Source organism: Mus musculus, chromosome 7 (assembly GCF_000001635.26).
Source record: "Mus musculus strain C57BL/6J chromosome 7, GRCm38.p6 C57BL/6J".
Lineage (NCBI taxonomy): Eukaryota > Metazoa > Chordata > Mammalia > Rodentia > Muridae > Mus > Mus musculus.
The window spans coordinates 108,795,455-108,808,760 of NC_000073.6; the positions used below are offsets into that span (position 1 = coordinate 108,795,455).

Sequence of the window (13,306 nt, forward strand, 5' to 3'; positions counted from 1 at the left end):
TTAAGATTTATTTATTTATTTTATACTGTATACTGTAGCTGTCGTCAGACACACCAGAAGAGGGCTTCGGATCCCATTACAGATAGTTGTGACTACCATGTGGTTGCTGGGAATTGAACTCAGGACCTCTGGAAGAGCAGTCAATGCTCTTAACCACTGAGCCATCTCTCAACTCCAATATCTTGACTTTTTAATATAACCTCCTTTTGTGGCATAATTAGAAATAAGTCACTGTCATCAGATAAAAGCATGTCCTTTTTCCTATTTGAGAAGATAAATTGAAAATTTGTAGCCTTGTTGTTTATGTTTGAGAATGTTTTGTGTAACTAAACATTTAATCAAAACACATAGCAAATTATGATTAAATAAATTACAAAAGAATACAGCCTTTTGTAATTTTTTTTGTAAGTGGGCAACAAAGTAGGCATTAGACCTTGGATCCCCTGGAGCTTGAGTTAGAAGTGGTTCTGAGCAATATGACATGGGCGCTGAGAATTAAACCCCATTCATCTGCAGTATGAATGCACTCTTACTCACTCAGCCATCTCTCTAGTCTCTCCTTGAAGCTTTTTCTGTGGTTCCCTTAATGACTTATTAAGATCTGATGCCTCTCTGGTGCCATATTCTTACCAAGTTCTCTGTCTGGGATTTCTTTTTTTTTTAAATTTTATTAGATATTTTCTGCATTTACATTTCAAATGCTATCCCCAAAGCCCCCTATACCCTTCCACCACCCTGCTTCCCAACCCACCCACTCCCACTTCCTGGCCCTGGCATTCCCCTGTACTGGGGCATATGATCTTCGCAAGACCAAAGACCTCTCCTCCCATTGATGGCCAACTAGGCCATCCTCTGCTACATATGCAACTAGAGACATAGCTCTGGGGGATTTCTTTCTTTTCATCATGAAACCTTTTGCTCTTAGCCAGGACTCTGCCACCCACTTTCTATGAACCTTCTATTTCAAGTTACAAGGGTTAATATAAATATCACTTTCCTAGTGAATCTTTTCTCAACCCATCAAAGCTTAAGGCCAAAATAGATTTTTGGATAAATTAGGCAGATGGATGGATAGATAGATAGATAGATAGATAGAGGCATAGAGATAATAGGTAGTACATAGATACATAGATAGAGCACCAGCTGTAACAGGGGGAAGGCTTGGAATTAAAAGGAAAATGGCCCTATATCAATTTTTATCACTTCATCTCATGTTTCCTCATGGGTATGAACAGTGTCCAGACTACAACACTAAGACAAGCACTGAGTTGGGACAAAAGGGGCTCAGCCAAGTGCTCCCACATAGCAGGTGCTCAGTTGTCCTGTTATTTAATTTGTGTCTTTGCATTTTCTCTTTATCTTACAGAATTTTCACATGTGAGCATTTCCTGCACCTGCCTTTGCTCTTCTGGATGTAAGCTGTTTACCCTTCGGATAAAACTGAAGCTGTTTGCCATTTGAAAGGCATAGGGGATTAGAGCATCAACACCCTGTCTGACAGATTGACCAGTTTGCAAGGCTAGGCTTAGCCTACTGTGGAGCTGGGATCCAGACTGTCATGATGGATAGAGAGTTCCCCTGTGGCCTGTGTGGTACATCAATGTGGTGGAGACTTCTGACTTGAATACTCTTTCCTCTCTCTCTTTCTAAGTTCTCAGTGCTTTTATTTTCAGAAAAAAAATACAGTATATTCTGTGCTTACTTATAGATTTGTTTTGTTTTACTTTAGATTCACATATTAATATTGCTCAAGGCTTAGAGCAAAAATCTATTGCCTTTATTGAGTTGAGACTGATCAAGGTGTTAGACATTCCCAACTGGCTGAGACTAAGGCTTTGCAAGCCTTTGTAAATATTACTGTGGCCAAAGAAACTCCATGAACATATGGATTTAACATGGACTTTAATTACATCTCTCACCCTTACTCTAGACCCATGTTAGCCCCAGGGAGAAACTTGAGAGTGTGTCTTTGTTAAAAAGTCAGGCATCGTTTTAAACTAATTGCTCCCTCACCATAACTTAAAGATGATGTCTAAACCTTTAAGAATAAACTCTGAGTCCCTAATTCCTGACACTGTTTGCTCTTGGTAAATGTCCCCAGAAGACTTGAAAACTATTGTTAATTCCAGTAAGTGTTTTCATGATCTTGGCTGTAGAGTTAATGTTTAACAAGTTCCAGAGGAACTAATTTCCTGCTCAAGAAAACTTCCTTGCCAACTTCCCTAATTATTCCCAGATGCTCATTGCCCTGTGGAATTGCTAGAGCTAAGGAAGGTTGTTAATAGGCCACAGGTGTCAGCTAAGTTTAGTTACCATGGAAACAGATGTGCAATAGCAGTACTCAACAACAGGAGACCAAGGACCCCACACACATGATTTCTAGTGTACCTGTTTTCTTTTCCCTTTTTTCTTTCTGAAAATATGGCCAGGAAAACAGGCATATCAAGACATATATCCCTCCTGTTAAATTCACTGAGAAATTGTCTACAGTGAATTCCTTAAACCACAATTCTCAAGCATGCTAGCCTCAAAACTCTGTTACATTCTTATCATTTCTAAGGAACCCAGAGAAACTTTTTATGCAGGTTATAATAATTAATAAATGTTACATTTATTAATTTATTAAGTTTCTACATTAAGAATTTAAATCAGTACCTAATATTGTAACATGATTATTTGTTAAAAGTAATAAACATTTTAGTGAAATTTTGTTATATTTTTTAAAGCTTAGAAGAGTGTGATTGTCTTATATTTCTGTAGATTTCTTTAATATCTGGTTTAGTACATAACTAAATTCTCATCTCCACTTCTGACATAAGGGATCATGTAGTTTCTGGAAAAATCTACTATACATTCCTGAAAGAATGTAATACATAAAGCAAATAATATGAAAGGAATACTGATATTATGGAACCCCAAAAGAAACTCAGGGTCTCCAATGGGACCCCCCAAACCAACTTTGAGAACAACTACTCAAAACACAACAATGAGGAACCATTAAATAACAAATAACTTAATCTGAATAAATTAAGAAACAGACAAAGAGAATGGCTTTCAAATATTAAAATGAGAGGTTTTGTCCTGTGAACTTCAAATATCAAGTGCATTAAGACATCCTAATTGACAAAAAGCTCCTGTCTTCTGCTGAAACATCTTTTAATGACATCAGGAATGGTCTGCCCTAGTACCAGTTTTAAAAAGGAGCCAAGTATAGTGTCACACATCTTTAATCCCAGAGCTTAGGAGGTAGAGGCAGCCGGTTCTCTGTCAGTTCAAGGCCATCTTGAGCTATATAGTAAGTTCAAGGCCAGCCAGGGTAAATAATAATAATAATAGAAAATCAAAAATAACACAACTATAGGACTTAAGACAAGATTCACTACAGTTTTATTTTTAAACAGTGATTTAGAACTCTGTAAATTGCCAAATATTAAAGTCCATGGAATTTATTGGCAAAGAATTTAATATTAGAACAAAAGCAAATCAAACTTGACAACAATAATACCAAATACACATGAATTTCACTTGTGTTAAGCATCTGTTTTCTCTTTCCTTTATTAGAAGAATTATGCTTTTGGTTTTCCAGAAGCAATGCTGCCTTATGCTCAAACTGCACACATCAGCACATACTCATGATGTCAGGAGAGGTGCAAAAGGACACGACGTACTCACAGGAATAAACTGAGCCTCTGTAAGTTAGTGTGAAAATTAATATTACTTCATCAATGTAAGGAGCTTTGCAAAGTATATAAGGTTCAAAACTTAGAAACTGTTGTTAACATAAAAGTTCTGTTTTGGAGACTTGATGTGCCAGGGTCAAGGGATATACAGAGTGGGGGCTCACACTCTCACAGAAGAAGGGGAGGGGGGAATAGGAGAAGGAATTGTGTGAGGGGAACCTGAAAGGGGGTAACGATCAGGATGTAATTCATTCATTCATTCATTAATGAAAAAGTTCTGCTTTGTTTCTCCCCTCTGTCATAAAATTCAGTGACTCTATGCCTTGAATAAGAGTGTAAGTTCCTCTGCTTAGATAATAGTATTTTTCATGCTCTGGTCTTAGTTCTTGCTATTTAAGTACTGGATGCAAGTATGACATTGTTCTCAAAAAATTGCTCAAATTTTCCAACATTTACTTTACCTAGATGTAAAACTGTTCTCCTTTTTCTACAGTGAACTCTGATTGGTCTTTCACACTGTGACTATAATGACCTCCATTAATGATACTTTCTGGGATCTAGTCAAATTTTTACAAGTGTTAATAATAATTATAATATCCAATACACTATTTTTTTTCAATTTTTCAATTTTTAAGACATAGAAATAAATGAGTATGCCTGACCTTCATGGCACATGACGAGTACCAAACAAGTTGTCCTGAATTTATGAGTTGTATATTCAAATGGGATAGCACATGTAATCTCCTATTTTAAATTCATGCTATGGAGCTATGAATGATGACCATGGGGATGATGATGACATGGTGGTGATGGTGGTGACACTGGTTACAAATATGTTAATAGTCATAGTGGCAATAGTGATGTTAGTGAGGGTAGTTATGCTGATGGTGATAATGATGGTGATAATGATGGTGATAATAAGTGTACTACAGTGAGTGTGGCGATAATAATGATAATGATGGTGGTAGTGATGGTGGGGGTAGTGAGGGGTGGGGTGATTAATAATGATTGTGTTGGCTAATTTGTCTTTTCACAGTCACCAGGTGCTGACAGAAAAACTTAGGAAATAAAAGATCTTGCTCACAGCTCCATGGGGTTCATTCTATGCTTGCTTGGACCAATCCTCATAGATCTAATCCCCTCTTCTGGCCTCCACAGGCACAGACATACATGCAGCAAAAACACCTATACATATAAAATAAACATAAATACATTTTTAAAGGATTAAAAAGAAACAATAGCACAGAGTAAGCATTCCTATTCAAAAATGGAAAGACAGGGACATAAAAGGAGAGCATGAAGTCAAAATAAAATCAAAACCCAGCATGGGAAACACTGTATCCTTTAGTTTCATGTACAGCATTGGGGTAAATGATAATGTAATCTTGAGTCCCCAAAGGACTTCCGAAGCCCAACATATATATATGGCCTTTCCATCTGATCTAACATGGCTTCTCTTTGAGCTAGTTCCATTAAACATGCATGTAGCTGTTCTTAGCAGACCTTTCATATGTCTGGCATCTCCAACATGTTGGGGTCTCTATTAAAAATTAAACTTCATCCTCATAGATTAGTGCACTTTTTTTTAAGAGATGACAACTAATGATCCTGGTTCTGGCACATTTCTAGTCCCCTCCCCATCATCCTTCCTTTAAGTCTTAAAGGAAGTCTGTATGAATACCATGCTCAATAGTATTATATAGACAATATCAAGACCTGCCAGTAACTTAAGACATATCCTGATCCCCTAGCTATAGCAACCTGAGTGCCTAGATGGTCACTGCAGCAAAACATCTACCCAGAGGGCCTTGTATAAACAGATCTCTTCTCAAAGCATTTTAAATTAATTAAAGGCTTTACATTCTTGATCCTGTGATGGATGAAGTCTACCAGTATCTAAGATTTATTCAGAAAACTTTTCCTTATTGTTGAATGTTCATGGGTGCATTTTCCCTGTTTTGCCCAGCAGACATGATAAATCAACAGATGTTCACAGTATCTGGCTCTTATAATCTTTCTACACACTCTTCCATGATTTTCCCTGACCCTTAGATGTAGGAGCTGCATTGCAACTGCATCAGTTGAGGTTGGGTACCCCACAGTCAATTATTTTCTGCATTTTGACTAATTGTGTATCTCTGAAACAGTCTCCATCTCTTAGTTGTTTGATCAAAGCTGGAATAAATGCTAACACCAGTTGACACTCAATGCAGGCAGAGGAAATTCTTCACGGTTCCACCCCTAGATAAAGAGCTAGTGGTGGCTAATGACTGTTGAGAGATAATTGATTGTCACCAAGAAGAAATACCCACATAGGCTGTCCAATCCCAAGTGGTCAGCCCTAGACACATGCACATATAAACAAAGCTAAAAAGGCTCAATAGGTTACATACTCAAGTAGGCATTTATATGCATATATTAATATAATCTTCACATGCAAATATATGTATACAAATGCACATAGTATACATATATAAGCATATGTATACACCTATAAAAATACTTAAATACAAGATCATAAATTTGAGAGGGGTGAAATAGAAAAATGAGTTACAGGAGGAGACAGAGTCAGGAATAATCTATGATGTAGATGTAGTGACCATTAATTAAATTATCAAAAAAAATTTTTAAACTTTGCTATTGTCTTAGTGGAAAATACTTGGTTTATTTTTATTAATCTTATTCATCTTTCTTTTCCTCGACTTTTGTTGTATGTTTTCTATATGTTATACATTTGAAGTCCCTTTTCTCTTCTTTTTGATCATTATTCTCAGTATAAATCTATCTTAAAGTAACTATCAATAACCATGCCACATCTTGAAAACTGAGAAACATTTAAATTCCTATGCCAGATTAACTAGCCCCACATTCCTAAGATCAGCCTCCCACAAAGTCTTAGGACATAGATAAAATGTATGCAGGTTCTTGGCTGTAATAAAACACAAATAATGTACTTATTCCTATCTGAACCTTCCCACTGCCCACATTTCTATTACTGTCTCCTTTTTGGAGCTCCCATAAGAACTTCCCAACATATTAGCTACCTTTATTATTACTTTGCCAAAACACAGAAGCAACTCAAGGGAATAGAGAAAGGTTTGTTTAGCTAATAATTTTATAGGAGAGAAGATGTGGTGGTTACAGTACTTGGTCCCATGGCTGTGGGAGCTTTCTGCCATGGATTCTAACATGGTGCCTCCAGCCAAGAAGTAGTGCTGGGATATAACCCTTAGGTTATTTACCCAAGAAGGTCACATGTTCCAAATCTACCACAGCCTTGAAAACAGTGCTACCAGCTAGAGACCAGGTGCTAAAACACAAGAACCCATGTGTGGGACATAAAACCATGCCAGGAAGTTTGATAAGGTAGAGCAGATTGAGACAAGGAGACTCAGTGGGCACACCCTTGAGGCTTAGGTGACTACCCACTCCCTGCCAGACTCCCAGCCTAGAACACATGCCATGCTCCTCACATAAAAGAAATGTGTCCTATGGTCATATAGGCCCAAAAAAGAGTTCTCCATGCTAATGAGATATCTAGAGGCCCTGAGGGCTTAGCCAATAAGCTTCCTTTCCAGGCATCCTTTCCTGCAAAAGGTATTTAATCTCAGGGTCAGACCCTGAGAAAGAGGTTATACTTTCATTTTCTGCCATGAACAGTTAATAAGGGATATGGTTAAACATGGACTGTCGCTTTCATCAAGACCCACAGTGAGAAACCTGAGGAAGGCCTTTGTCTACTAACCTGCATGAGCCAAGCTGGAGTTCTCCATCCCCTATGCCAGTCTCCAGCCTGCTGGCCCTGACTCTGTTCTCTGCTCATCTGAGACTCCCAGAGGGTGTCTGTATGTCCAGGAGTCAGAGAATCCCATGGCCCCAGCCTCATCTCAGGCCCAGGGACCCCTGAGTCAGCTCCAGCTTCTCCACCAATTCAGACTGAGATGCCAAATCTTTTAAATTCAGACCTCATTTTAGAGAACCTGACCTAAGTTTGAATTCAGGTAAACTAACAGGCCGGCACATAGCATTAGTTTCCAAGTTGCCCATCAACAAAACCCAAGTCTAGCTAGGCTAATACACAAGACCAGTGTCTCCAGGTTACACCCTCAACAAGACCAGTGTCTCCAGGTTATTCCCAAAACAAACCTGCACCCCAGGTTACAAGCCCACCCCTTGCCTAATGACCACCAAATGCAGAGGGGAGCAGAAGTTAAGTTTATGATATGACTCCCAGCACCAGCCAATTATGTAAGAGACCACAGTAGCTTTCAAATTAAATGCTTGCACATGTGCTCCCTTCTTGTTGCTTACTATAAAGCCTTGCCCAGATAGACATTTGTGGCTCTTCCACCACCAAAACCATCCTGCATGACGACGGTGCGTTGGGTAGTGGCAGGGGTTGGGGGGTGGGGGGTACCAAGATAGCTCAAATAGAATAAAGACCCTGCTGTGAGTTGCATCAGATCAGCTCCTATGTGTGTTTTGGGGTGATCACTAACATTTCCCTAACACAACAAGACTATGTTTCCCACTTCTCAGAGCATTGTCTCAATGCTTCCCTAAAGTCCAGCACCCACCCAGCAGTGGCATGGGGAACCACAATCAAACATTCCTACAACCCAGCCATTCTCCAGTATAGGAGGCAGCCATGGCACCCAGCCAGAATGGCATTATCCTGAAGCCCCACATTAGGTGCCCTTTGCCAGTCTGTGTCTGCCCCTGCTGCAAGGCATGGCCACAGGGAAGGTGAGACATAGGAAGTGCTTGGCTGTGTTTCCCCATATAGCTGCTGGGTTGGTGCTGGGCTTCAGGGGAGTGCTGAGACACTGCTCTTAGGGGTGAGAAACACAGTCTGAGGTTGTAGAGAAGCTGGAGCTGGTTCCAGGATCCCTGGGCCTGCGATGAGGCTGGAGCCATGGGATTCTCTGACTCTTGGACATACAGACACCACTGGGAATTACAGAAGAGCAGAGAATGGAGTCAGAGCCAGCAAACTGGAGATTGGTGTAGAGGGTGGGGAGCGCCAACTTAGCTCAGTGATATCTGTCCTTAGCTTGGCACAGATGGGACTTCCATGGGAGAGTTGTGCTGCAAGTCTGTAAACAAAGGCCCAGGTTTTCACTGTGGGTCTTGATGAAAGCGACAGTCCATGTTAGCTATTCATGGCAGAAAATGACTACATAACCTCTTTCTCAGAGTCTGACCCAAGATTAAATGCCTTTTGCAGAGAGGAATGTCTGCAAAGGATGCTTATTAGATAAGCCCTCAGGGCCTTTAAATACCTCATTAGCATGGAGAACTCTGTTTTGAGCATACGTGACCACAGGCCACATCTCTTTTATGTGAGGAGCATGTGTTCCGGTCCAGGAGTCTGGCAGGGTGTGGGGAGTTGCCTAAACTTCAGGTGTGTGCCCACCGAGTCTCCAGGTCTCAACCTGCTCTACCTAAGCTTCATGATTGGTTTTACATCCTACACCCATGTGGTATATTCTGCATTCAAGTCATATCATTCAGTCTGTGCTGCCCATAGTCTCGTGGCCATCTTATTCTGCCAAATTCGTTCATTCAGACTTCAAAATCCCCATAACCTAAATATCCCCAATATTGTTTAGAAATCCAAAGACTCAGCTGGGAGTGGTGGCACACACCTTTAATCCCAGTATTTGGGAGGTAGAAACAGGCAGATTTCTGAGTTCGAGGCCAGCCTGGTCTACAAAGTGAGTTCCAGGACAGCCAGGGCTATACAGAGAAACCCTGTCTCGGGGAAAAAAAAAAATCCAAAGACTCTTCCAAGATTTAAAAGTGAACTCTTAACTGTAAATACCACTAAAATAAACGTTTTAAAGTTACATAGACATAGTATGCAGTGACACAGAGTAAACATGACTTTCCAAAAAGGAAGCACAGGAGAATGGCAAGGAAATGCCAGACCAAAGCAAGAACGTAATCTAAAAGTAATCAAACCCTGCAGATCTGTGTCCAGAAGCTGAGCTCATGTTAGCATCATCTGGATTCTTGTTTGTTTGTTTGTTTGTTTGTTTGGTTGGTTGGTTGGTTGGTTGGTTGGTTGGTTGGTTGGTTTTTCGAGACAGAGTTTCTCTGTATAGCCCTGGCTGTCCTGGAACTCACTCTGTAGACCAGGCTGGCCTCAGAACTCAGAAATCTGCCTGCCTCTGCTTCCCAAGTGCTGGGATTAAAGGTGTTCGCCACCACTGCCAGGCTTGGGTTCTTGTGAGCTTAAGTGGCTCCACCCCTGTGGCCCTACCACTTACAGTAGCATTGCTTCTCTATTAAGTAAGGTCCATATGTTGTCTACAACATCCCTATGCAGATGTCCCACAGTATTCATATCTTCAACATCCTGAGATCCTGGGCTGTGTATTAGCTGGCCTCATTAGGTGTTTTTGTTCTATTCTGGGGTGTTGTTGTTGTTGTTGTTGGAATGTTGGTTCAAGTCTCAAACCCTCTTTCATTCTTTTTTTGTTTGTTTGTTTGTTTGACTTTTTTTTAATTAGGTATTTTCTTCATTTACATTTCAGATGCTATCCCAAAAGTCCCCCAGAGCCCTCCCCCCACCACTCCCCTACCCACCCACTCCCACTTCTTGGCCCTGGCATTCCCCTGTACTGAGGCATATAAACTTTGCAAAACCAAGGGGCTTCTCTTCCCAATGATGGCCGACTAGGCCATATTCAGATACATATGCAGATAGAGACAACAAGTTCTGGGGGTACTGGTTAGTTCATATTGTTGTTCCACCTATAGGAATGCAGACCCCTTTAGGTCCTTGGCTACGTTCTCTAGCTCCTCCATTGGGAACCCTATGTTCCATCGAATAGCTAACTGTGAGCATCCACTTCTGTGTTTGCCAGGCCCCTGCATAGCCTCACAAGAGACAGCTATATCAGGGTCCTTTCACCAAAATTTGGCTGGTGTATGCAATGGTATCAGCTTTTGGAGGCTGATTATGGGATGGATCCCCGGGTATAGCAGTCTCTAGACAGTCCATCCTTTTGTCTCAGCTCCAAACTTTATCTCTTTACCTACTTCCATGGATGTTTTGTTCCCAATACTAAGAAGGGGCAAAGTGTCCACAATTTGGTCTTCGTTCTTATTGAGTTTCATGTGTTTTGCAAATTATATCTTGTGTCTTCGGTATTCTAAATTTCTGGTCTAATATCCACTTATCAGTGGATTTCCAGAGGGGTTGTACGAGCTTGAAATCCCACCAACAATGGAAGAGTGTTCCTCTTTCTCCACATCCTCACCAGCATCTGCTGTCATCTGAATTTTTTGATCTTAGTCATTCTGACCAAGTGTGAGATGGAATCTCAGGGTTGTTTTGATTTGCATTTCCCTGATGATTAAGGATGCTGAACATTATTTCAGGTGCTTCTCAGCCATTTGGTATTCCTCAGGTAAGAATTCTTTATTTAGCTCTGAGCCCCTTTTTTAATGGGGATATTTGATTTTCTGGAGTCCACCTTCTATCCCAAGCTTTTGTCCCCGCCAGCAAGAACACACTCAGGACAATCGGAATCTTCTGCCACAAAGCATTTATTGCTTACTTATCAGGAGGGAAGACCCCGAACCGGGAAAATGGTGCTGCTTATATAGCCCGCAGCATGACGTTTCAGCACCTGATGTGGCGTGACAGCTCCTGATTCGTTGCTCGCCCATCACCCCATTACTACGCCGCGAGATGGGCAGTGACTAGGTGTGAGTTCACTCTTGCACTTGCGCATAAGGCTTATTTACTAGTTAGGCATAGTGGAAGCCAGCACCATCTTATAATGGCGATTGCTCACTGCACGCATGCGATTGCTCGAGGCACAGCTCTCCACAACCTTCTTGAGTTTATATATATTGGATATTAGTCCCCTATCTGATTTAGGATAAGTAAAGATCCTTTCCCACTCTGTTGGTGGCCTTTTTATCTTATTGATGGTGTCTTTTGCCTTACAGAAGCTTTGCAATTTTATGAGGTCCCATTTGTCAATTCTTAATCTTACAGCACAAGCCATAGCTGTTCTATTCAGGTATTTTTGCCCTGTGCCCATATCTTGGAGACTTTTCCCCACTTTCTCCTCTATAAGTTTCACTATCTCTGGTTTTATGTGGAGTTCCTTGATCCACTTAGACTTGACCTTAGTAGAAGGAGATAGGAACGGATCAATTTGCATTCTTCTACATGATAACTGCCAGTTGTGCCAGCACCATTTGTTGAAAATGCTGTCTTTTTTCCACTGGATGGTTTTAGCTCCCTCGTCAAAGATCAAGTGGCCATAGGTGTGTGGGTTCATTTCTGGGTCTTCAATTCTATTCCATTGGTCTACTTTTCTGTTGCTATACCAGTACCATGCAGTTTTAATCACAATTGCTCTATAGTAAAGCTTTAGGTCAGGCATGGTGATTCCACCAGAAGTTTTTTTATCCTTGAAAAGAGTTTTTGCTATCCTAGGTTTGTTGTTGTTATTCCAGATGAATTTGCAGATTTCTCTTTCTAATTCATTGAAGAATTGAGTTGGAATTTTGATGGGGATCACATTGAATCTGTAGATTCCTTTTGGCAAGATAGTCATTTTTACAATGTTCATCCTGCCAATCCATGAGCACGGGAGATCTTTCCATCTTCTGAGATCTTCTTTAATTTCTTTCTTCAGGGACTTGAAGTTCTTATCATACAGATCTTTCACTTCCTTAGTTAGAGTCACATCAAGATATTTTATATTATTTGTGACTATTGTGAAGGGTGTTGTTTCCCTAATTTCTTTCTCAGAATGTTTATCCTTTGTGTAGAGAAAGGCCATTGACTTATTTGAATTAATTTTATATCCAGCTACTACACTAAGCTGTTTATCAGGTTTAGTAGTTCTCTGGTAGAATTTTGGGGGTCACTTGTATATACTATCATATAATCTACAAAAAGTGATATTTTGACTTCTTCCTTTCCAATTTGTATCCCCTTGATCTTCTTTTGTTGTCGAATTGCTCTGGCTAGGACTTCAAGTACAATGTTGAATAGGTAGGGAGAGAGTGGACAGCCTTGTCTAGTCCCTGATTTTAGTGGGATTGCTTCCAGCTTCTCACCATTTCCTTTGGTGTTGGCTACTGGTTTGCTGCAGATTGCTTTTATCATGTTTAGGTATGGACCTTGAATTCCTGATCTTTCCAAGCCTTTTATCATAAATGGTTATTGGATTTTCTCAAATGCTTTCTCCGAATCTAATGAGATGATCATGGGGTTTTTGACTTTCAGTTGTTTATATCATGGATTACATTGATGGATTTCTGTATATTAAACTATCCCTGCATCCCTGAAATGAAACCTACTTGGTCAGGATGGATGACTCTTTTGATGTGTTCTTGGATTCGGTTACCGAGAATTTTATTGAGTATTTTTGCTTTAATATTCATAAGGGAAATTGGTCTTAAGTTCTCTATCTTTATTGGGTCTTTCTGTGGTTTAGGTATCAGAGTAATTGCGGCTTCATAGAATGAATTGGGTAGAGTACCTTCTGCTTCTATTTTGTGGAATAGATTGTGCAGAACTGAAATTAGATCTTCTATGAAGGTCTGATAGAACTATGCACTAAACCCATCTGGTCCTGTGCTTTTTTTGGTTG

General features: G+C 40.2%; 2 annotated features.

Annotated features, from left to right (window-relative positions):
• Positions 1,153-3,659: an enhancer, noted in NCBI's record as "VISTA enhancer mm686". NCBI's record gives its function as "enhancer in: forebrain[12/13] | limb[13/13] | branchial arch[10/13] | facial mesenchyme[12/13]" and the evidence as "EXISTENCE:transgenic organism evidence [ECO:0001131][PMID:17130149]".
• Positions 1,938-2,821: an enhancer, noted in NCBI's record as "Ios enhancer fragment used in the GFP reporter construct". NCBI's record gives its function as "activates a minimal E1b promoter by reporter assays in transgenic zebrafish olfactory sensory neurons" and the evidence as "EXISTENCE:transgenic organism evidence [ECO:0001131][PMID:25417106]".